Source organism: Leptonychotes weddellii, chromosome 8 (assembly GCF_054177405.1).
Source record: "Leptonychotes weddellii isolate Sample4059 chromosome 8, ASM5417740v2, whole genome shotgun sequence".
NCBI lineage: Eukaryota > Metazoa > Chordata > Mammalia > Carnivora > Phocidae > Leptonychotes > Leptonychotes weddellii.
The window spans coordinates 107,281,914-107,307,733 of record NC_138376.1 but is presented as its reverse complement, the minus strand read 5'-3'; positions in this window follow the sequence as shown (position 1 = coordinate 107,307,733).

Sequence of the window (25,820 nt, the reverse complement as noted above, 5' to 3'; positions counted from 1 at the left end):
AGGGTCAAACTCTGGTTTATGAAGTGACAAGAAACATATGATAACACCACAAATCATAGCATTGGCTAAATAAAGGTCAACGTTCTAAAATAAATCTACACTCTTCAACATTAACGAGACAGTTAGTGCTTTTGTTGCTCTCATGGGATGACAGTCACCAACATTGGCCATAGTGTATCTATTAAATAGGGCTAGGCTAAAAACCAGTGTGAACCTGAGATTGATCTAACATCTGCCAGGCAGATGCAACCAGCTGTGGAGTACTCAGAGGTCCCATACACTAAGAAAATTTGAAAGTCAGCGTTCAAATTTATAGGAATAGCACAACAAGGATGCCTTTCATCGTGCCCAAAGTCATGAGGTTAAACATACGTCAGATATGATATCATAGGCTAAATTTATTAGAATACAGCAAAGCTCTGCCCAAACCAGTGTAATCCCTCCAGACTATTGTAATGCTCTGTGTAAAGAAATTCATGTTCAATCACTTGTTTTCTTCACATTCTTATCAAGGAATTATTTCCTGGAATAATCTGGAATAAAATTGCATAAGTCTAAGCAAGGTGAAAAGCACAAGTCCAGGAATCAGGCCATGGAGTCCCCAGTCCCTGTTCTGCTACCAACTAACTGGATTACTTGGGAAAAATAACTTAACATCTCTGGGCTTCAGTTCATTCACCTATACAATGAGAGCCTTGGACTAGACGATGTCTGAGGGTTTGGGCATCTCTGATTAAATCCTCAAGAGACTTAAGAAGTTATATAGGGCTTTCCACCCCCCAGGGAGAGTTTTATTCTAAGCGATCTGCACATCACCTTGGGTACTTCTATTAGAAGTCAGGGAAGGGAAAAGAGACAAGATATTACCCAAATAAAAGAAATGTTTTTAATTTTAAAAATGAGACAGAAGAAGTATTAAGGAGGAAATCACAAATTCTTGGATTTCTTCAACAAATCCTAAAGACCATCTATGTATAAGGGTCTGTGCTAGCCCCTGGGATGAAGTGGTTACAAGGCTAAATAAAAGATCTCAGGACCATCCATAACTTGACTCTGTCTGCTCAGGATGAGAATGCCTGGTTGAGCCTGAGGATTCCTGGGGACTCAGTAAAAGGGAAGGGGCTGCAAGAGATGCTGAGAGGCCCTACGTCCCCCTAAATGTTCTGCAACCCAAAAGCAGGATGGTGACCTCCATCAGCATTTTTATCACAAATGGTACCCAGACCTCCAAGTGGAAAAGTAATGTTCCTGGTCGAGAAGGAGGGTTTTATGGAATGTGTGTGTAGTTACTTGTGTGCATGTATATGAGTGCATACTTCTACATGAGGGTACGTATGAGCATATGTGTGTGATAGGTGCCAATCTATGTGTGTAGTTTTGTGTGTGTGCCATATGCATTCAGTTCTATGTGAATGTTCATAATTACATGTGACAGTGTTTATGCATAAAAAATTGACATGAGCCTATGTAAAGTGTGTGTAGTTGTATGTGAGTTTATGGCATGCAAGTGAAAAGACCGGGAACTGAAAAGCTCAACGCCACAGATGTGATCAGAGTCGTGTGGCCAGCTTGGTTTACATAGGATCATGTCTTGTTGCAGACTTTTGTTCGCACGACTAATCCTCCTTTGTTTACAGTGGCACAGGGCTCAGTCTTTTTTGGCTGACAGTCTGCCTTCTAAGCAAACAGGCAGGTGGGTGAAGTTGCAGGTGCAGGGGCAGCTAGTCATGAAATAATTGCACACACTCCCAGCCCCGGGTGATGGCCCCCATTGATGCACAACTCTCATCCTCAGGCAAGACTACAATTATGTCTTGAGAAATTCTCATAGACCAGCCACAGCTTGAGCAGGGAACACAGGAAGTACTAGAAAACCGGCCAACTTGATTCTTGTCTTTCTAAGTAGGAGAGGAGCTCCTCACATGACCACTATTTCTAACAAAGTTGGCATCCTTGGAGGCAGAGTCATAGTCTCTGCCACATATGTATATGGCAGACATATATTTTATATATATATCTTTACTAAACTATCATCTAGCTGAAACCAAGCCCCTGAATATTAAGAATGTTTCTCTGAATTAAAAATCAAAGAGAAACTGTCCAATCCATTTATGTTTTAATCATAAATGAAGGTAGCAAACCAGAGTTGATGGCAGATACTACCAGCCAATCAGTCATGCCCATGACTCATCCCTTGTGCAGAGAGATTTTTTGCTGTGATATAATTCATCTCCCAAAATATCTAGTGTTGGTTAGCTGTGTTGTCATAACTGGACCATCTGGCTTCTCCCTTGCCCATTATTAGAAAACTGATCCAGAAATCCTCCAAATCAGTCTGGGAGTAATTTAAAGCAATACCCAAAGGAAGGAGAGTGAAAGCCTTTTATAACAAATTAATTGCCTGCCATACAAGTTAACTGATGATCTTCAAAAGTTAAAGGAAACAAAACAACTAAGCATAAGCAAAATTTGAGGCGAGAACGGAATGGGAAAAAGTAGTCACAACGAATAGAACAAAGCATTAATATCCAGGATACAAATAGAAATCACAGAAAGCAATAAGAGAAGACAAACAACCCAGAAGAAGGTGGGAGAGGCCGGGGGAGCAGCCAACCAGGATGCAGGTGATGAGGGGCAGGGCAGAGTCTATGGAGAATTTAAAAACAGTAATGAAACCAACTACTAGCCAGTCTGCCTTTTACCACCACCATGCACAGCAATCATGAATAACACCAGTGCAAAGCTGTCCTCCCTTCCAGAGATGACACTCCCACCATGTATTCCCCATTTACATACCACTGGCATGAGATACGATGGACAGTTCATAGAAAAAGAAATGCAAATGACCAAAACACACAAGGCCAATAAAAAGAAAGGAGCTATTCTATCACGTTTGCCCATTAGACTGACAAAAAATTTAAATATTCATAATATTCCATTTTAGCAAGGCTGAGGAGCAAATGGATACACTCAAAAACTGTTGGTACAGGGGCACCTGGGTGGCTCAGTCGTTAAGCGTCTGCCTTCAGCTCAGGTCATGATCCCAGGGTCCTGGGACTGAGCCCCAAGTTGGGCTTCCTCGCTCAGTGGGGAGTCTGTTTCTCCCTCCCCCCTCTCCCTGCTCATGCTCTCTCTCTCTCAAATATAAATAAAATCTTTTTTAAAAAATTGTTGGTAAAATATTGGGTCATCCGTCTTTTTCTTGTTCTTTTGTAGGAGTTCTCTGGAAGGGCAATTTGGCAGTATGTGCTCAATTTTTCTAATGTGCAAAAATAAACCTTATTTGGCAAAGAACAGACATATTCTGTTCTTTGAGCGTAGGCTCTTGCCTACGCTCATTTTTTCCTTGGAAGAAGCCCTGTGCCCCTGATACATATAATCCGGATGGGGCCAACAATCACAGAGTCCTAACCCCCCAACCCAGGCCTGGCCTCAGGGCTGGGCCTAAAGCAACAGAATACTTGATAGGGCATTTACTTCAGCCAGTGGCAGCTCCAGGATTTCCTGCTTGCAAGAGGGGCAGGAGGCCATGTGACTTGTCTTGAAGCTGCACTTGCTGCGTGGCAGCCACACTCTTTTGACTCATATGCTATCTTGGTGTTTGTGGGCACTGAAAGCCCTCCAACCCAGCGTGTCTAAATTCACCACAGAGGGTCCAGCTTAATCGAACCGTTGGTTCTTTCTGTTGGAATTCTGCTGCCCACATGGAGATGGCCTGTGTGCGGGATAAAGTCCAGAGGGAATGAATGGAGTCGAAAGATGAGGAGAAACACCAGCCCAGTAACACTGTTTGGGCCCTGGATCCAGTTGGTCTTTTCGGATCAAATAGTTTTCCTTTTTGTTAAGAGGACGTGAGTCAGGTTGCTGTCATTCTCAATCAAAGAGCTCTGAGTCACAAAGATGAGAACAAGTTCAAATAGGTGAAGTGTGGCACACCAAGAAGGAAAGAGCTTAAAATTGTAATAACTGAATGTATATCGAAATGTTTTAAAAATCTCATTTCTCACTGTAAGTTTTCAGCTTCTCTTTAGAAGGTTTTTATCGCAAAAACAATGAACTAGTACAACGTAAATTCTTCCATGTAACCCACCACCCAGGTCAAGAAATAGAACACCAGCCAGCATTTTAGAAGTTTCCCCTTCCCTTCTCGATTGCTACCCGCAACTTCTTCTCCGAGGAAACCACTTCCCTGATGAATAACGACATGGATTTGTTTCTGCCTCTGTGTATGTGTGTGCATGTGTGTGTGTTGTTCTGTTTTGTACTTTATAAAAGTATTATTTTGTGTCTGCCTCCTTTTTTGCTCAAACTGTGTCCGCGAGCTTCATCCATGTTACGCTGGTAGGAGTAGTTCATTCATTTTCATTGTCAATAGTAATCACTTGTAGGACTATACCACAGTTTATCTATCTGTCCTAATGTTCACTGACATTCAAACTGTTTCAAGTTATTGGCTACTACAAATAATGTTGCTGTGACATTTCCAAAGTGTATACTTTGAGAAATTGTGCGGTTATACGGCATATACCAAATAGTTTTCCAAAGAGATTGTACTAATTGTTTCAACTACCAGTGCATGGGAGTTCCAGCTGCTCCTTGTCCTCCTCCTGGGATCATCAGCCATTTTAACTTTAGCTAGTTGGGTGTGTGCAGTATCTCACTGTAGCTTTAATTTGCCTTTCCTGGATAACTAATGAGGTTGAGCCATCTTTTCTTAAAGTTATTGGCCAAGTGGGGAGATCCTCTTTTGTGATACGCACATTCATGATTCCCCCCCCTTTTTTTGTTCATATTGAGTCATCTGGTTTTTTTCTTGTTCATTTGTAGAGTTCTTTATACTTCTAGAAAGACTTTATTAATTAATGTAATGACAAATTCTTCTACTCTGTGGCTCTGTGGCTTTTATTCTCATAATGATACAATTTGATAAACAGATTTTGTCAATTTAATGATGTCTAATTTATCAATCTTTACCTTTTTGACAAATACATGTGTTTGCTGCTTAAGAAATCCTTGTCAACCTCAAAATTATGAAGCTGTTCTTTCACGTTATCTTCTAGAAGCTCTATTCTCTTACCTTTTACATTTAGATCTACAATCTACCCAAAATTAATTTTTGAGGAGAAAGTGACAGAGGGTCAGATTAATTTTTTTCTAAATGGATAGGCCATTCATCAAGCACCACTTATTTAAGCAAAAAATTTTCCTCCACTGCTTTTTTAATGCTCTCTTAGTCATAAACTGAACGTCCATTTGTGGGTAGGTCTTTTTCTAGACTCTCCATTCTGTTCCACTGATTTATTTGTTTATCCTTGCACCAATACATTGTTTTAATTACTGTAGCTCTTTTTTAATTTAAATTCAGTTAATTAACATATAGTGTATTATTCGTTTCAGAGGTGGAGTACTGTAGCTTTATAATAAGTCTTTCTAGGCAATAATCCAGGTCTTCTACTTTGTTGTTCTTCAAGATAGTGTTGGCTATTCTTAAACTTTTTATTTCCATGTGTAATATAGAACCAGTTTATCAATCTACACACACACACACACACACACACACACACACACACGCTGGGATTTTCATGAGGATTGGATTTAATCAAAAAATCAGTTTGGGAAGAATTGATATTTTTCTAATATTGAGTTTTCCAATCCATGAACATGGTAAAGATGTCCACTTATTTATTTTCTTTGATTATTTTTCAGTAATATTTTATCATTCTCTGGTGTGTTTGCTCATTTTCCATTAGGTTTAATTTGGTGTTTTGTGATGATACTTAAAATGGCATTTATTTAAAATGTTGCATTAACTTTGAAATAAACTCAACATGGTCATGAAGTAATACCCTTTCACATTATCGGATTTGGTTTGCTTATATTTTGTTTAGGATTTTTGCATCTATGTTCATGAAAGAGGTTAATTTTAATTAATCTTAATTCTCTTATAATGTCCTTGTCATTATGAGTTGGGAAGTTTCCTTACTTTTCTATTCTTTGGGAGAATTTGAGTATGGTAAATGTTCTTCTTTCCTTAAATGTTTAAAAGAATTCTTTGGTTTTAAGCTATCTGGGATTTAAGTTAGAGATTTAATTTTCTTTAATAGATTTGCCCATTTTTTGTATCAGTTATTGGGTGCTGTATTTTTTCAAGAAATTAATCCATTGCATCTAAATTTTCAAATTTATTGGCACAAATTATTCAGGATATCCTTTTAAATTTTTTTAAATTCTGCAGTATCTATAGTATTTGTTACTTCTGATGGTGGTAATTTATACCTTCTCTCCATGTCTTTTATTAGTCTTACCTGAGTGTTATTAATTATAGTACAGTGTTCACAGAACCAACTATTGGCTTTTGGTTTTATCTACTTTACTTTCTCTGTTGTACATTTTGTTTTCTGTTTCATTGATTTGTGTCAATTTCATGATGTTTAATTGGCTGTTCTTTTTCTAACTCCTTGAGATAGATGTTTAGATCACCAATTTTCTTCCTTTCTTCTTTTCTAACATATGTATTTAAAACTACCTACAAATGGCTTTTCAACTGCATCCCACAAGTTTTGATCTATTGTGTTTATTACCATTCAACATATTTCCTAATTTCCACTATTTTTTCTCTGACATGTTTAAAGGTATATTGATTCATTTCTAAACAGAAAACTTTCTATTTATCTTTACTTTTTTTTTTAAAGATTTTATTTATTTATTTGAGAGAGAGAGAATGAGAGAGCACATGAGAGGGGGGAGGGTCAGAGGGAGAAGCAGACTCCCCGCCGAGCAGGGAGCCCGATGCGGGACTCAATCCCGGGACTCCAGGATCACGACCTGAGCCGAAGGCAGTCGCTTAACCAACTGAGCCACCCAGGCACCCTATTTATCTTTACTTTTGAATTAGTAGCTTAATTCTGCTATGATCATAAACCATATTCTAAGTGATTTAATTTATTTGAAATTTGTTGAAACTTTATAGCCCAGCATATGGTCAATTTTGGCAAATGTTCCATGCAGTTGTTGAGTGCAATGTTCTATATAGACCAAATAGGTCAGTTTTATTGATCATGTTGTTCTAATATTCATCCTGTTTGATTAACTTACTGATTTTTAGGTCACTAGTTCTATTGGTTACTGAGAGAAGTGTGCTAAAATATCCTACTATAACTGCATATTTTTTTAAGTTTTTATTTAATATAATTACATATTTTTATATTTCTCCAGTTTGTTCTTCAAGTATTGCCCTGTATCTTACTAGGTGTATGATTATGATATCCTTATGTTGGAATGACCATTTCATTATTATGAAATATATTTTTTTAACTTTAGTAATGTTTGTTGCATTAAAGTCTACTTTGATACATAAGTAACTGAACTTTCATTTGGTTAATATATACATGCTATATCTTTTTCCATCCTTTCATTTTCAACCTTCCTGAATTCTTATAATTTGCACCATGCACTTATGTACAACATTGATTTGAGTCTTGTTTTGGTTTGGTTTTTTGTTGGTTTATTTTGTTTTGTTCAATCTGACAATTTTTGTCTTTTATTTTTTTGTTTTGTTTTTTTAAATTTTATTTTATTATGTTATGTTAATTACCATACATTACATCATTAGTTTTTGATGTAGTGTTCCATGATTCATTGTTTGCATATAACACCCAGTGCTCCATTCAATACGTGCCCTCTTTAACACATATCACCAGGCTAACCCATCCCTCACCCCCCAATTTTTGTCTTTTAAAGATAATTTTTTATACCTTTACATATAATGTCATAACTGCTATATATAAATTTAAGCTCACTATCTTGCTATTTGTTTTAAATTTGTTCCATCTGCTTTGTGTTTCTTCTCCTGCCCCCCCCCTTTCTTTTCATATCTTCTTTTGGACTATGAATGTTTATTATTTTTATTATCCCATTTCCCCCCTTGCTTAACTATTTTTAATTATTCAATCTTTCATTATGCTTTTAGTGGTTACCATGGAAATTTCAACATTTACCTTTAACTTAGTCAAGTCTAATGACTAGTATTTCATTACCATTTCCTGGCCAAAGCAAAACCTTAGTACATTTAACTCCATCCAGTCCCTTTCTATGTCCTCTGATTTATCTTCCAGTTTATGATCTTTCTCTTCAACTATATCTAAGCCATGTTAAACCACTCTCTTGAGTTCTTAATTATAGATATTAGATATGAATGTTCAAGTTTAGATATTCCATTCGATTTGTTATAGTTTCCTGTGCAATTCTCTATCTCATCATTTAAATTCTTGAACATACCAATCACAATTATTTTAATGTCCTTGCCTGATCATTGCAATATCTGGATCTCTCCAGGGTTTCCTCCCCTCGGTTTTCAATAATTTTGCCTTGAGAGATACTGGATGATTTATGTTTGGATACAGGGCATTTTCTATTAAAAAATTTTGAAAAATAAAGCTCTGGATAGTGTCATCTTCCTGAAGGGAGCTTATTTTTGCTTCTAACAGGCAGTTAAGGTGGCACAGATTACCTCATCCGACCATAAATTGAAGTGATTTGAAGTTGAACTTCTGCCTTTTTATTTATTTATTTATTTTTTATTTTTATTTTTTTTTAAAGATTTCATTTATTTATTTGACAGAGACACAGCGAGAGAGGGAACATAAGCAGGGGGAGTGGGAAAGGGAGAAGCAGGCTTCCCGCCGAGCAGGGAGCCCGATGTGGGACTCGATCCCAGAATCCTGGGATCATGACCTGAGCCGAAGGCAGACGCCCAACGACTGAGCCACCCAGGCACCCCGAACTTCTGCCTTTTTAAAGAGTCATCTATTTCTTATGGCTTGTGGTGTAGTCATTTCAGGGTCCCAACCAAAAGCCTGGAGCATTTGCCAGGGCCCTAAATCACTGGCTGATGCTCAACTCTAATTTTTGTTTCTGATACTTCATAAAACTGCAGGACGCTTTACTTAGCTTCTTAGCCTCTCACCCACAGCTTGGATATTTGCAAGTGCCTGGAAGGGAAAACCAATCTCAATGTCACTTCATTTCTCTGGGGGTTTTGTTTGGTTGGTTGTTGTTGTTGCTGCTGTTGTTGTTGTTTTCCTTTTCTTGAGGACCTTGTCCCCTCAAAATTTTGTTCCCCAGGTAGCTCTCCAATGCCTTCAAACAGGTGTTATATGCATTTTCCCCAGCGTTTCTAGTTGTTCTTGGAGGGAAGGTCACCCTGCAACAGGTGATTCCACCTTTAACAGAAGTAGAAATCCCACCCAGCTTGTCTTCTGAGCATCAATTTCATTTTCTTGAGATTCTGGAGATTCATCATATTTCCTTTGAGCTCTCAAATTAAATTGATTCCTGATTTCTTTGTCTCCTTCGAGTTTCTGTTTCTTGTAAGAACCAACCATGAGGGATCCGTTTTGTTGTCTTAGCTAATATTTTGACCTTTATTTTTATATAATGAAAATACTAAAGATCAACCATGGTTTGAAGTGAGAAAAATAAGTTTTAACCCATGTGCCAGAGATCTGAGGCCACAGCTGATCCAGCAGGAAAGTGTGCCTTGAGAAATTAATGATGCCCCCCTGCCCCCCCACCCCCCGCAGAGAGTGGCGGTGACAGTGTATGTGCCAGGCATTTGTCAGACAATCCACTTGTGGATTTCTCTCTCTGAGAAGTTGCTTTGTATCCACTTAAATTTTAAAGAGATTCAGCTGGTGCCTCTCTCTAACAGTGGGTAAGGATTTGCTAACATGAAAGATATTCCTCCCATAAACTAAGAGACTAGCAACAACCAAATCCCAATGACTCGGGGTTTCCCATCACTTTGTATAAGAGTTTAATAGGTTTGAATTAGAGAGAAGTGGGGAGGGAGAACATTGTTGGTTGTCTTAGTCCATTCAGGCTGCTATAAAAATTATCACAGACTGAGTGGCTTATAAACAACAGAAATTTATTTCCCATACTTCCGGAGGCTGGGAAGTCCAAGATCAGGGTGCCGACAGATTCAGTGTCTGCTGAGAGCCTGCTTCCTGGTGCATAGATGGCTGTCTTCTCATTGTATGGTGGAAGGGGCAAGAAAGCTCTCCCGAGCCTCTTTTCTAAGAGCAGGAATTACATTCATGAGGGCTCCACCCTTATGACCTAATCACCTCCCAAAGGCCCCACCTCCTAAGACCACCGCACTGAGGGTGAGGATCTCACATAGGAATTTTCGGGCAACACAGTCCATAACATTGGTTGGAACTCAGCTGTCAGGAAACAGAGGATAATTATGGTGGCCATATTTCCTAAACCCCAAGTAGAGGCACCGTCTGACAAGAGCTAATACTCTTCTACCAGCAATAAGACAGAACATTAGAAATCAAGACTGATGGGGAGAAGCCAGCACAAAGATATTAAAAGTACAATTCTGTCAGTGGTACAAGATATTCTTGATTTTCACTAACTGGGTTCCAAGATGAGGCTTTAGAGAGGTGGCCATTTTAGATGAGATTTTCCAGAGCCATTCTGGGAGGGAAGGGCCTTCCCCAGGGTCTGGCCTCGGCCTCCAAGCTGCTCCCAGACCCGACTGTCTGCAGGGAAGCATATAACTGACTCGTAACTGGCTTCTTCCAGCCAGTGGCTTTGCCAGTCAGCTTCCAGAGGCCTTCACTCGGAAACTGCCTGCGAGCAGGGACAGACGGCAGCATCTGCCACCGCACCGATTATGGGTCTGTACTGCTGCTCGCCCCCAGGAGCGGCTTCGAGGTGACGATGTGCATGCCTGTTTGCCCAAACCCTCAGCCGCCGAGCGGCGGCCAGCTTCGGCACAGAGAGAACGGGAGTGCCACCTACTGGAGCACTGGGGATGAAGCCAGCCTCGCGGCCAGCCCAGGCCTGCGTGTCACCCAGCAACGGGACTAAAAACCACCTTTGTACGGCGATTAAGTAGGCCTCGTCTTCTGCCAACTTTAGTGACTGTTGACCGCAGTTAGGCTGAGAAAGTCTCAAGGAAGTTTATTCTGCTCTGAACAAACAAAACCGAACTGCAGTTGGGATCCAGGCTGTGTTCCACTTCAGTGAGAAGTGGGCGAGCCAGCAAATGCAGAGTTTAACACAGAACACAGTTATTAGGTACTTAACCCCGTCCTGGACACTGGTGAGACACCAGGATAGAAGGATGAATGGCCTGCACTAAGCAAACAATGCAAAGATGAAGAACCTATATCTGCATTCTACCTACGACTGACAGAATACACTCAAGAAATCCAGCGAGAATTTATTCCACAGAGACTCTCAAAGCATGGAATTGGGGGGATCTGAACTTTCCATTTTTCCCTAAGTTCTATGGCCCTGTCACAGAGCTTAGATTAAGAAGTCATGATGACTTATTGTTGTTGGGCTTTTTGAGTCATCAGTTAACACATGATATATTTGGAATTTTGTTCTCAAAACAGCTGCTTTGCAGACGCCCTCAGCATCCTCTTGGCTTGCTCTCATAAAATCTTGCCAGGACAACTCTCCAAGGGCTAAATCCTTTCCCTGTATTCACAAACTCTTCTATATGTGTCAACAGCACATTTCTGACAATGATCAATAAAATACATTTGTCGATATTTTTAATGTCTAATGACATCAGAAATCTTACTTGAAATACATGCATACGTACTTACATAAGTTAGTAAATAAACACCCTAGTCAGTCAAGAACCCAACGCAGTGACTAGGTCACACATGCGCAGCTGAGCGGCGAAACTGAACCCCCAAGGGGCCCCTCCCCCGTTGAGAGACTCCTGTACTTCAGCCATTGTGTGTGACCACCCTCCAAGCATATTTTAATGATCTGTAGAGGTGTGCCTTCTCCATTAAGAGGAGATCAGGTAAATATAAATGATAGGAAATGGGCAAAGGACTGCCACATTGGATGCAAGATATATATACACTTATGGCAGAATGCAATATTCACAGACTAAAATTTTTTAAGCTACTACTGTGAGAATTATATTTGAGGCCCTGCTAAAGTTTCTGGTATTTTACTCTCATTTTACTCTTGAATACATAATATGTTCTGTATTAGTATTTATGTTAGCACATCTCTCACCCATAAATAATCAACATATTTCCCACCTACCCAGTCATTCAGCTCCTGACCTGATAGACTTTTCTTTTTTCTTTTTTTTTTATTTAAAGATTTTTATTTATTTTTTGACAGAGAGAGAGACAGCAGAGAGGGAACACAAGCAGGGGGAGTGGGAGGGAGGAGCAGGCTTCCCGCTGAGCAGGGAGCCCGATGCGGGGCTTGATCCCAGGACCCGGGGACCACGACCTGAGCCGAAGGCAGACGCTAAACGACTGAGCCACCCAGGCGCCCCCCTGATAGACTTTTCTTACATGTCTTATTCCTTAGTTCTCACAATTCGGTTCAAAGGGGGCTCCTAGAACTGCTGTTGACCACTACAAATCTGTATTTGGACATAAAGTGAGCTGCTGGGGGACAGACACACAACTCCCTGTGCATCCCTCAGAACCTTCCACAAAGCTCTAAGGCCACGGCAGCCCTCATTCCTGTCAGAATATCTGTGCTGTTCTGAGGAAGGGCCTCGTAGTTTATGTCATGTTCCTGAGGTACACAGACCGCTGAGCACTGGGCAGGACACAGAAGCTGATTCCTGACTTTCGTCCACCTCATCTTCCCTCCATTCCTCTCCATCCTGCCTGTCCCTTGCACTCAGCAAGAAGCTATTCGCTGTCACCTGACCAAGGCACAAATACTCAAGCCTTGGGGGATAGCCTTGGCGAAAATGAACAGGAAATGACACAAAACAAAATAAAATAAAATAAAATAATCATAGATGCTGATATGGGCAGGAACCTCAAAATGCCAATTCAATCTCTGATCTTACTCAGAGCCTCGGGCCCTCTATACTCCCTGGCAAAAGGTCATCAACACTTTAAAACACTTTAGTGATGGGAACTTCCTCCAAAGCAGCTGACTTGATGTTTAGATGATTCTCCGTTATATCAGCCAGAATACGATGTAATAACAGCCTACATTTGTTAGATATTCTGTTTTGTATGTACAATAGCTTATTCTCCTTGGCAATGCTGTGAGGAAGATACTAGTATTATCCTGCTCTGCACATGAGGGACCGAGGCTTAGAGAGGTCAAGAGGCCTGCCCAGGGTCATCCAACAAGCAAGAAATGATGCAAGATTTGAACACAGGTGGTCTGACTCCAGAAGCTCTCTAAATTATGGGTTCTGCATAGCATAATGATTCCCAGCTCCTCTAACTTCCACTAGTGGTCCTCGGTTTACCCCCTTGGGCCACAGGAGCATCTAATTTCTCTTCCACATGTACTGGCTCTTCTCCCAGCTAATCACCCAGGTCCTTCAACATGTCTCATACAACATGGTTTTTATTTCTCTCCTTCTCCAGGCCCTGTAATTTGACATGCTCCATTTGGTCTATGTCCCTCTGAATGTGTTTCCCAGATCCTAACATAACCATATCCTTGATGTGGTTTGACCAGTGCAATGTTGAAAGCATGACCATAGCCTGCATTCTAGACCAGTCCTGTCCAACACAACTTTCTGTGATGAGAGAAATGTTGTATAGTTGCATGGTCCTACTCAGGAGCCACTAGCCACTCTTGGCTATTCAGTGCTTAAAATGTGGTTACTAAAACTGAGGAACTAAATTTTTATTTTATTTCGTTTAACTAATATTATTTTTAGTGGGTACATAGTAGAGAATGTAGTTCTAGATTCTGTATTTCTAAATCCTCACTGACCCATGTTGAACTGAATGTTCTCAATAAGAATGCCATCCCTGGGGCACCTGGGTGACTCAGTCAGTTAAGCATCGGACCCTTGGTTTTGACTCAGGTTATGATCTAAGGGTTGTGGGATAGAGCCCAGCGTCAGGCTCCCTGCTCAGCACAGAGTCTGCTTAAGATTCTCTCCCTCCCCCCTGTGCTCTCTCCTTTACTCTCTCAACTTTAAAAAAAAAAAAAAAAAAAAGGTATGCTATCCCCATCCTATCTCAGTTGGCTTTTGGGACCTCTGAGTATATTTTACATTTATCTTTGACAGATGTCACTTCGTGATGATTCCAGTCTTTTAAAATCATCCCCAATCTGATTTTGTCATTCAGAGTATTTAGGGTCTCTCATACTCTGTGTCACCTGCAAGTTGGCTAAATATACTTGCTACATCTTTACAAAACACAGCTAATGATGTGTGAGTAACTATGTAGCTGCCACTTACTTGAGGGCTTTCTAAGTGCCAGAAGCTCTGCTGTGCACTCCAGTAATCCATATACAGAGCCTCATGGACACCCAGGACTGACTGGATCCACTGCCCACACTCACCTGACTAGACTGCCTTCCGCAATGAGGAAACACGTTCATATACATGGGCACACACACACACACACACACAGAACACTGGAAAACCTCTTCCACAGAGACATCAGTTATGAATCTATGTGTTGCACACTGTCACTCAATCACAATTGTCCTTGCTGCCAAGACAATGTTTTTATCATGTTCACAAGAATTCCGTGAGAGTTCTCGTCAAATCCCTTGTTGAAGCGCGTATTCACAATATCTGTAAACGCTGCCCCAAACAACCTAACAACCTATTAAGAAATATAATGAGGTCAATCTACTCTGATATTTTCTTGAACTCATCCTGACTCTGGGAACTATCTAAACTATCTAATGGCCATTCCTCACTTAGTAATTCACTCAGTCAAGGACACATTCCCCTGTCCATCAAGAAGAATTTAAAAACTGAGACATTGGGGCGCCTGGGTGGCTCAGTTGGTTAAGCGACTGCCTTCGGCTCAGGTCATGATCCTGGAGTCCCGGGATCGGGTCCCGCATCGGGCTCCCTGCTCGGCAGGGAGTCTGCTTCTCCCTCTGACCCTCCCCCCTCTCATGTGCTCTCTCATTCTCTCTCTCTCAAATAAATAAATAAAATCTTTAAAAAAAAAAAAAAAACTGAGACATTAATGAAAATTTTGTTTCAGCAAACTGTCTAGCTTGTCAAACAGCAATAGAGATGCATTCAAAGTTTAGAGAAAAGAACAGTTTGGAATAAAAAGCAAGACTTCAAGGAGAACATTTTTTTTTTTAAAGATTTTATTTATTTATTTGACAGAGAGAGAGACACTGCGAGAGAGGGAACACAAGCAGGGGGAGTGGGAGAGGGAGAAGCAGGCTTCCCGCTGAGCAGGGAGCCCGATGCCGGGCTTGATCCCAGGACCCTGAGATCACGACCTGAGCCGAAGGCAGACACTTAACGACTGAGCCACCCAGGCGCCCCAGAGAACATTTCTTTTTTTTAAGATTTATTTTTTTGAGAGGGGAGGGGCAGCAGGAGAGGGACAGAGAGAATCCTTAAGCAGACTCCCCGCTGAGCACAGAGCCCAATGTGGGGCTCAATCCCAGGATCTTAAGATCATGACCTGAGCCAAAACCAAGAGTCGGACACTCAACTGACTGAGCCACCCACGGGCCCCCAAAGAGAAGATTTTTTAAATGATCATATGTCTAATGGCACATTGAGATTTTTTGCCTGTTGCTCAAATTTCAACTAGAGCCCCAAGATGGAGTACAAATGATAAAGCACCCCTCAGTCTTGAATCTGGACTGTCTTTGCAGAACTTTCTTAAGGGGTGGCCTCAAACCCCCATCAGCAGTCTGTCAGCTGTCTGCAGTCTATATATGAGAAAATTAGAATGATACAGAAAGGACACATTGGTGGGTGAGGATGTCTTGGCAGAGTTGTCAGACTGCTGTGCCATCTCTCTCGCCTCTCTACCACAGGTGGTAGTAGGAGAAGACATTAGAGGTGGGTAGAGAATGTCCGCAAAGCACCTGAGGAGGTAGAAAGAAAATCAGGAGAGTGCATTTCATGGAAACCGAGGGAAGGAACTGTTTCAGGGAGAAAGGGAGCGGGCAGCTACTGAGTACCACTGAGAGTTAAGCCAAGGAGCCAAGGTCTGGCTCGTATTTAACAATAATGGGACACCGGCTTCCTTCCTCCCCTTCCAATAATGGGACATTAGAGCAATTTCCTCCAAGTGGTGAGAGTGGAAATGAGATCGTAGTAAGTCAAGTGCTAATGACAGAAAATCCAGACAGTTCTCTGAATTAGGCTGTGAAAGGGGAGAGAGAGAAAGACCGGTCAGTGAAGGTGAATGGAAATTCCAGGGAAGAATGTTTAAGATTTTAAATTACCAGTATAAAGCCCTCCAGAGAAATCAACCTGTAGCTTTATATGTGCTCCATGGAGACCCCACCCTGGAGTGCAGGGAAAGTGATGAGCCTTGAAGACAGCTATATGTATATACACCTAAATAGGCTTTTTTTTAAAGATTTTATTTATTTATTTGCGAGAGAGAGAGAGAGCTAGAGCAAGAGCACGAGCAGGGGGGAGAAGCAGAGGCAGAGGGAGAAGCAGGCTCCCCGCTGAGCAGGGAGCCCGATATGGGGCTCCATCCCAGGACCCCGGGATCATGACCTGAGCCAAAAGCAGCCACTTAACTGACTGAGCCACCCAGGTGCCCCACCTAAATGTTTTAATAATCTTTAAAACAAAGATCAAAATTCATTTAAGTCCTGCTGCATTAGCCAAAATAAAATAGAAAAGGAATCAAGGGATCATTCAAAGTTTGAAATTCCTGAAACGTCCAATTTATGCATCTGTGGAAGACTTTATTAAGGTTTCTGAGAAACCCGGGATGATTTCAGCTAAACCAGAGGCACAATTTGCACCTGGGAAATGGTCCCAGGTGAGCCCAATAAAATAAAATGTGCCACCACACACATGTGGATCTGATCTTTGCCTACTAGGTTATTCATAAAGTCAGTCTCAGACACATTTCTAAACTGACCTGTGTAACTAGATAGGACTGGGAACTTTCAAATGGAAATTTTATATAGTGTCATTTCAATCAAAAGAAAATAACGAAATTAAGAATACATATCACTGGGGGGCACCTAGCTGGCTCCATCCGTGCAGTGTGCGACTCTTGATCTCGGGATTGTGAGTTCGAGCCCCACGTTGGATGTAGAGATGACTTAAAAATAAAATTAAAAAAACAATAAAGGAATACGCATCACCGTTGGGAAAGGAAGCAGTGTGCTGTGGTGTGTGTCCTGCAGGAGGGGAGGGGCCTGAGCACACCTGAAAGGATACCTCTCGCTAAGTAGGAAGCATTTGATTTTCTCTGGTGCTTTTTAAGCTCTGGGGCTGGTCTAAGGCCCCTCTCCAGCCTCGATGTCCAGTGTTTATCCCAAAGCGTTTCAGTTAGCCAGTTTGAGAAGGGGGTCGTGCTTTTCGGTTTCGATTCCTTCCTTCACAGGGCCAAGCAAATAAATCAACCAAACCTTGAGGAGTCAACAGACAGGGAGATGTGGAAGAATCAGGATCGCGAATCTCTGAGGCAGAGGAAGAAAACAGGGAACAGATACTAACATTACAGAGGAAAAGAGCCAACCGTTTAAAGATAAGAAAGAAGGAATAAAGTTACAGATGCTGTGAAGTTTGGCAACTTGGTGGCAAGAAGTTGAAGGATTTTTCATTTGTTGCCTTGAATTTCAATGTGAAGTCAAAGGCAAGGTCGTCCCCTGTGAATGGGGAGCAGGAGCGGTGGAGGGAGGTGGTTTAAGAGAATAAAGAGGAGATTTTTTTAAAAAAGAAAACCTGCCATGGAGTACATAGCAGGGAAAAGAATGAAAAGAGCACAAAATGGTAGAGCTGTTGAGACCTGGACAGAGACCAGGAAGGTGACGTGCCCCCAAATGCAGGGGCTTGGGAGGCTCTCCAGCAGCTGCCCAGGCCATGTGAGGCCCCGAGGAGGTGCTCAGGATACGAGGAGTAACTAGGAGAATGTTAGCAAGACAGGAATTGAAGCCCTGGGCCATGAGGTCCAGGCTGGATTAGAGTACCTGTCACTCAGTAAATCCTTGTTAATAGAGAAAGAAGAAAACTAGAAACCCAATAGTTATCCCTCTTCCCACCAAACCTAATCGCCACTTTATGTGGTAAGTACCTGACCTTATGTGGTAAATACCTCTCCGTTCTCTCCACTTCTACCATCTCACCACAGGGTCACCAGCATCCCAACATTTCCCACATCCACCATTGTTCAGGCAATGAGAAATCTTTTCTTAAACACCTACACGTGCCTTCTCAACTCACTGTCTTCCGGGAATAGGCCAAAATGACCAACTCAAAGGGGAAGAGCAGAGGCCCCGCTCTTTGTCCTCTGGGCCTCTCAGAAAACACGGAGTTGTTCCTTTGGGCACAGACATGCGAATCTACAAGAAAGGTGATTCGATAGACATCAAGGGAACGGGTACTGTTCAAAAGGCAAGGCCCCACAACTGTTAGCACGGCAAAATGGAAGTCTCCGGTGTTACCCAGGATGCTGTGGGCACCGTTGTAAACAAGCAAGTTAAGGGCAAGATTCCGGCCAAGAGAATTAATGTGCATAGTGAGCATACAGAGCACTCTCAAGGTAGCTTCCAGACACATACGATGAAAAATGATCAGAAAAAGAAAGAAGCCAAAAAGAAAGCTACTTGGGTTCAACAGCAGTGCTGGCCTACTCCACCCAGAGCAGCACACTTTATGAGAACCAACGGAAAGGAACCCATTCGCTATGAATTCGGGGCATAATGGGTGTTCAAAACAAAACAAAAACCCTGAACTGTCAAAACAAAAACAAAACCCTAAACTTACCTTGCTTTTTCCTGCTCAGACTCCTTCAGTCGTGTGTGAGAAGGGTTTTAGCTGAAGATCAAGGTACTTCAACCACACAGCTGCTGAGATGGTTTTCTATTTCTCCCACCCTACAAACCCTCTAATCTGACATGCCCCAGTTAGTAAATGTCCCTCTCAAAGGTGCTGCCCATATCCTAGACAAGATGGGACTAAACATGCAAGGATGTTATCAGGGCAAATGCCTGTGAGAGAAAATTAAGGAGACCGAGGAGGCTGGGGGAGCTGGGGGACCGAATGCGGTCAGACGCCCAGGGGAGGACAGAGGGAGCGGGGCGGGGGGAGCACCTGGACTTACATGCAGTCTCAGGAAGGTGGGGCTGGCTGCAGGGGAGTCCGTGAGCTGCAGATGGCCTTTCAGGCATCCTGTGTCTCCCAGGGAAGGCCCTGCCATGATCACCACGCTGTGCTCAGCCACTGGCTGGGAGCAACCTGTGCAAACATGGCTCGGAGCAAACACGGGGAGGAATTTCAACTCATGGCAGCTGGACCCTTGGTTTCTCTCCCTGTCACTGGAGGGCTGTGAAGCACATTCTTAGGACCACCTTGACCTAGTCTCAAGTCCTTAGTAAGTGTCACAGGTGCTATAAAGTCTGACCTTCACCCACTACTCCAGCCTTACCCAGCCCTGGTTTTTTTGCTCCAACTGTATCAGACTTCTCTCAAGTCCAGAACACACCATGCTACTCTTTATCAAGGCTTTCTATGTTCTGTATCTGCTAAGGAGAAAGCTCATCCTGATCCCACCCCCACCTTGGCTTAGCTACCTTCTTTACTTAGGCTTTACTCTCGTCAGCACCATCTCCTCAGCTCCCCTGCGGATAGCCCTCAGACTGGATTAAATGCCCCGTGACGTGCTCCTGTGACTGTCAGTTCTCCCATATAGAGGAGGCCAGATGAGTAAGCATCTGTCTAGTGTCTGACTTTGCTGCCAGATGAAGCAGCTGCATGACAGGTGGACCCATCTGTCTCACTCGCCCCTGGACCCCAGGGCCTAACACATGGCCGATGCTCAAGAGATGCAATCAACCAGCTTGACCACCTGCCCAGTAAAAGAGATCAGGTAGAAGGTGGCTGCTAGCAAGACATCAGGGCAATCACAGTCCTAGAGTGCCAGCTAAGGTTGAGGTTTAGGAGAAAAATTTAGTGAGCGACCTAAAGCAGGACGATTAGAATAGAAAGTCAAATAAAATGGTTTTGTAAAGAAAAATTTAGGCAAAGATCATACTAACAATGTGACCGTTTTGCTGAACTGAGTGTGAATCTAAGATACAACTATAGATATTTTTCAAACAACATGGCACCTGAAGGCTGTATCAGTCAGGATTAAATTCAGCTGTGGATAGCAGGGAAGCCAAACATGAAGCTCTAGCCATCAGGGATCCTAGCGTGAAATAGACGGCACATTCGAGGGGTTTAACCAGAACAAAATTTAAGGAAGGCACTATTACAGAGATGTGGCCAGATTTAGGAAACCAATAAAGAATGGGGGCGGGGGAAGCTCCCTGGGGTTAGCAACAGCGGGAAACCATTACCACCTCTAGGCTGAAGGGACAGTGGAAGAATGGTGCTACTGGAGCCCATCAAGAGCTGGAGCCAAGGAGAAGGGGCCACTGGGCAGGAGCTCTGGCCACAGAGGAACAGAGCCTCCGCTAGAACTGAAACAATGCAAGCAGGATGAGAACAGAAAAAAATCATCATTCTCTTCTCCCCATAGATCTGCCAAGGGCCTCAATGGGCCAAACCCAGCCAGAAGCCAAAGGGCAAGGGAGCCTCCTAGGGTACAGATCATGGAAGACAGAGTGGAGAATGGATGTGGAGGAGAGGGCTGCAAAAGGAAAATAACCAACACAACAGCTTGTTGATCTTGCATTACAGCAGATCCTGATGGAGGTGCCCAGGACTAGGATGCCAGCTCCATGGTCTTCAGGCACTCAGGCTCCTTCTAACTTTCTGATCCATCATCTTTAACAGTTGGCTTCCTTCCTTACTTTCATGTCATGGTAAAGATGGCTTCTGATGCTTCTGAGAACCATTCTTATTCCAGGAAGGAAGAGGGAGGAAAGGTGGAAGGTCAAAAGGGACCTTCTGGTTGAGCAGCGCCTCCCTGAAGGAGTTCCCCAGTAGCCAACCCAAGACTTCCACAGATAGCTCATTAGCTACCCACAGCTGCAAGGGAGCCTGGAAAAGGTATGCAGTACTTTGGTTCCCTGAAGAAAATCATGGGCTTTTGTAAAGAAAGGGTAGAATGAATATTAAGTAGGCCCTCCTTGGAACAATGATTAAAGAAACACTGCCAGCAATGGACTTACTGAGAGACGGTATGAATTTTCAGAAGAGAAAAATTTTTTGCCTCATATAACAACTTTACCACCTAATATCTATTAAGGTTCCCACAGGTTCCTGTGATTCATAATCTTCCTAAACCACAGAGACCATTTGCTTTACATTTTCTTATTGACATAATTCTCAAGGAATATCTGTCAATTAGTGATGGGCTGATTTCCTTAGTTGATTGTAATGAGTCATACTTCCAGCTGATGAAAGATGAAAACTCCTCATTCATTCACTCAATAAATATTTATTGTGTGCTAACTATGTGCCAGGTACTATTCTAGATGCTGAGATACAGCAGTGAACAAAATAGAAGAACAAAGTCTCTGTCTTCATGGAGCTTACATGCTAGCGGGGAAAACATTCACTATGATACATAAATACAAGTCAGTTGGTTCTAAGTGCTTTGAAGGGAAATAAAGTTGGAAAGCGAAAAGGAGTGTTAGATAGGAGTTGCAGTTTTCTGTAGTCAGCAAAGACTACATACAAGTACAGAGAGAAGACAACATACAAGTACAACCCTACAAGAGGGCATGATTTGCAGGTAACTGAGAGGAGAATAGCTCAGGCTGAAAATAGCAACAGGTAGAAGAAGAGGTAGTTCCCTGGGGCTCCTGGGTGGCTCAGTCGGTTAAGCATCTGCCTTCAGCTCAGGTCATGATCCCAGGGTGCTGGGATCGAGTCCTGCATCTGGCTCTCTGCTCAGTGGGGAGCCTGCTTCTCCCTCTCCCTCTGCCCCTCCCCCATGCTGTGCTCTCTCTGTTTGTCTCTCTCTCAAATAAATAATTAAATCTTAAGGAAAAAAAAGAAGAGGTAGTTCCCTGAGGGGTATGGTCAGGGGGTATGGTAGCTAAGATAATAGCTCCCCAAAGATGTCCAAGTCCTAATCCCCAGAACCTGTGATAATGTTATATGGCAAAGTTGCTAATTGGCTGACTTTAAAATAGGGAGATTGTTCTGGATTCTTGGGTGAGCCCAGTGTACTCACAAAGGTCCTTAAAAGTAGAAGAGGGAGGTGGAAAATTATATCAGAGGGATACAGTGTGAGGAGCACTCAGCCCACCATTGCTGGCTTTGAAAAAGGAGGAAGGGGGCCACAAGCTGAGGAAAGTGGACAGCCTCTAGAAGCTGGAAGGGCAAAGAAAAACAGATTCTCCTCTGGAACCCCCAGAAAGGGATGCAGCCCAGCCAACACCTTGATTTTAGCTCAGCAAGAACTAAAGTCTGTGTCAGACTTCAGACCTACAGAACTATAAGATACTAAATTTGTGTTGTTTAAAGCCACTGTTTGTAGTGATGTGTTATAGCAGAGCTAGAAAACTAACACACATGGAAACACATCGGTATGTTAGAGGAACAGCAAGGAGCTATCACTGAAACAGAGTGGACAAGGGAAGGAGTGGAATACTTGCATTGAGAGAAATAATTGGGAGCCAGATCATGTCGTTTTTCTTTGGCCATTTTAAGGATGTTGATTTTTACTCTGGAGAGGAAAAGGGAAATGTTCCACAGTTTCCAGCAGGGCTGTTACATCGGAAATACATTGAGAAGGCAGGGCAGACACAGTAAGATGATGGGCTAGAAAGCTATCTCAGTAAGCTGAGCAAGACACGATGACTTGTACCACACGGTAGCACTGGGCTGTGTGAAGTGATTTGATTCTAAACATATTTTGATGGCTGAGCTGACAAGATTTTCTAAAACATTGGATATAGAATATGAAAAAGAAGAGTCTGGCATGATTCCAAGCATTCTGGTCTAAGCAACTAGAGTTGCCAGTAATTGAAATGGGCAGGAATGCAAGAAGAATAAGTATAGAGGGAAGATCAGGAACTCAGTGTTGGACATGCTAAGCCTAAAATTTCCAATACACATTCTGCTGGGTTATGTTATTATTCAAAATAATTCACTCCCTTTCCAGTTGATGGAGTACACTTCCTTGTCATACTGACTTTGGTCTTGGCCACATGACTTGCTTTAGCCAATAGAATGTGAGCAGACATGACATATGCCATGTTTAGAGGCATCAAAAATTTCCACCTGCCCTCTTGTTCCCACTCTCTGCTAAAAGGAATAGTTCAGGCCAGATAGAGGCGATACCCTCAGCCAGTCTGAGGGTTCTAAGAATGAGAAGACGGGGGGGGGAGAAGATCCATCCATGGAACAAAGAAAATCTGAACCCAACCCATAGCCTGGAGCTGAGATGCAGCTGAACTGCAAATCCATGAACAAGAAATAAATATTTATTAGTGTAAGCCACTGAAATTTGGGGGTTATGTTCTTTTAAACTAGTGCAGTCTAGCGTTTAAGGGAGAAGTCTCGGCTAATATATCTATAAAGCCATGAGACAGGATGAGATCACAGAGACAATGAGTATAGATGGAACAGAGAAGAGGGTCAAAGGCTGCGCACTGGGGCGCTCCGTTGTTAAGAGATCAGGGAGATGAAGAACCCGCTAAGGAGGGATTGAGAAGGAGCTAGCCAGTAAGGTAGGAGGAAAAACTATAACATGCAGTGTCCTGGAAGAGGGAGTGATCACTATATTAAATGCTATTCACAGTTTAAGTATGATGAGGACTGAGAGATGACCACTGGTTTTAAGAGATGGAGGTCAATGTGAACTTCTCAATAGTTTTAATGGAAGGATCAAATGGAAACATCACTCTTTGTGATCATATTCACCTATTCACTCAATAACTATTTCTTGAGCAGCTACTACGTGACAAGCACTATCCTAGATATTTGGTATATACCAGTGAAACAGACACGCCCCCTCCTCCCCACTTCTCCCCCTCAAAAACAAAACAAAAAAACAAACAAAAACCTGTGCCCTCAAGAGGCTTACATTTTAGTGGAGAGAGACACATAAACAATAAGCATAATAAATGAGTCAGAAGGTGATAAATGCTATTAAAAAAAGTAGTGCAGGAAAAGGGAAATCAGGAATGCCGGAGGGGTTGCAATTTAAGTAAAGTGGTCAGGGTAGGCTTCATAAAGAAGGTGACACTTGATTTATAGCTTTAAAGAGCTGATTCTCTGATCCAAGACTTTCCCCAGGATTTTACTTCCCTAGGTGCCCTTTACAGCTCTCAGCCAGCATTAAGTAATCAAGTGCATCTACCACACCTATGACTCTAAAGCGTCTCTGAAATGTTAATTAGTTGAATAAATAAACCCAGAGTAAAAACCAAGATTCGGTCTCCACTTATTTTGCTGTTACCGTTAGAATAATCCAATTAGTACTGTGATCTATCAGAAACACCAAAGAAAAATTATTTCTTATTAAGTGTGATGAAAGGTTCATAAAGCATTACCATGTCAAAAAAATCCATCACTATTAGATTATTTAAAACTAAGTTAAGTGTATGTTTAGTGCAGCTCATAGAAGAGACTAAACTGAGCAGGGATGTTAAAAATGCCAGTTTAGGAAGTTACTTGACACAGACCTGAAATTAACCTTGGGGTTTCGCATGAGGCAGACAAGGGCCAAATAAAGCCTTTTCTGTTCCTTCTCAGGGATATGGTTCTGTGACTGCTCACTTCAGGCTGTTAACATCTGAATGAACCACGCAGGCCCTCCATGAGCTCCTGATACACCTCCCTCCTAGGATAACCAAAAATGAATAATAAGTAACAACATCATTTCACACATTGTTTCCAGTTTTGAATCATTTATTGAAATATATGGTACAGAGTGAGGGGCCCATCATCAGGCACCCATTCATTAAGGGAGAAGAAAGAGCTTTGGTGAAAAAGTCTAGTCCAGCAGGATCCAATAGAACTTTCTCCAGCGATGGAAATGTTTTATAACTGGTGCTGTCCAGGATGGTAGCCACTAGCCATGTGTGGCTATTGAGAACTGGAGATATGGCTAGTGCAACTTAGGAAGTGGATTTTTAACTTAAAAATTTGTTAATTTAATTTGAATGGCCGCATGTGGCGAGTGGCTACTGAACTGGATGGCCAGTTCAAGAGGCCTTGATTCTAAGCAATCCTTGTACTGCTCCCCATTCTTTCCAGAAAGGACTTTTAACATACCTTCTATTTCTGACATTCCTAATTTTTTAATCTTAACTACCTAAATAATCTTAAACATGATCACCTTTATTCTAAATGTGTAAGAGATGAAGTGATTTTTACCAATGGCCCAGAACAGAGGTCAGTTCTTATGACCCAGATATTTTCTTTACTTCTAATATTTTGATACTTGATTTTCCGAAAGGAGTCCCCAAAGGAGCAGGCATCAAAAATGCAAAACACAGTATAATGTAGAGTACACTAGGTGAAAAGAAAAATGGTCTGAACTCCCCCACAGCTAGCTCATTCATGCCTCTGACATGCAGAACTCCCAGTACATTCACTTAACCTATAACAGATAGTTAATGGGTAAGGCCCTGTACTAGACATTATGAATACACGATGTTGAAAATGACTGAGAGTCGAACACAGTTCTTCAAAAAACTCTTGCTTCTCTGCACACAACGTGCTACATATGCATTGATAAACCTGACAAAAATGTAAATGACAGATCCGCCAGGAATGAAATTTCTTGCAGACTTTTTTCAGCCTTCTAGTCCCTTGCCCATAAGGAGAGCATAATCAATGACATCTACATGGAGTGCCATCGTATAGTTTCCACAGAACAACAGCCTAGCAAGTTCTCCGTACCCCACATCTGAGCAACTTCATGCCAACAAATCATCCTTCCTAAATGCTAACATTGCAATTGGTCAAA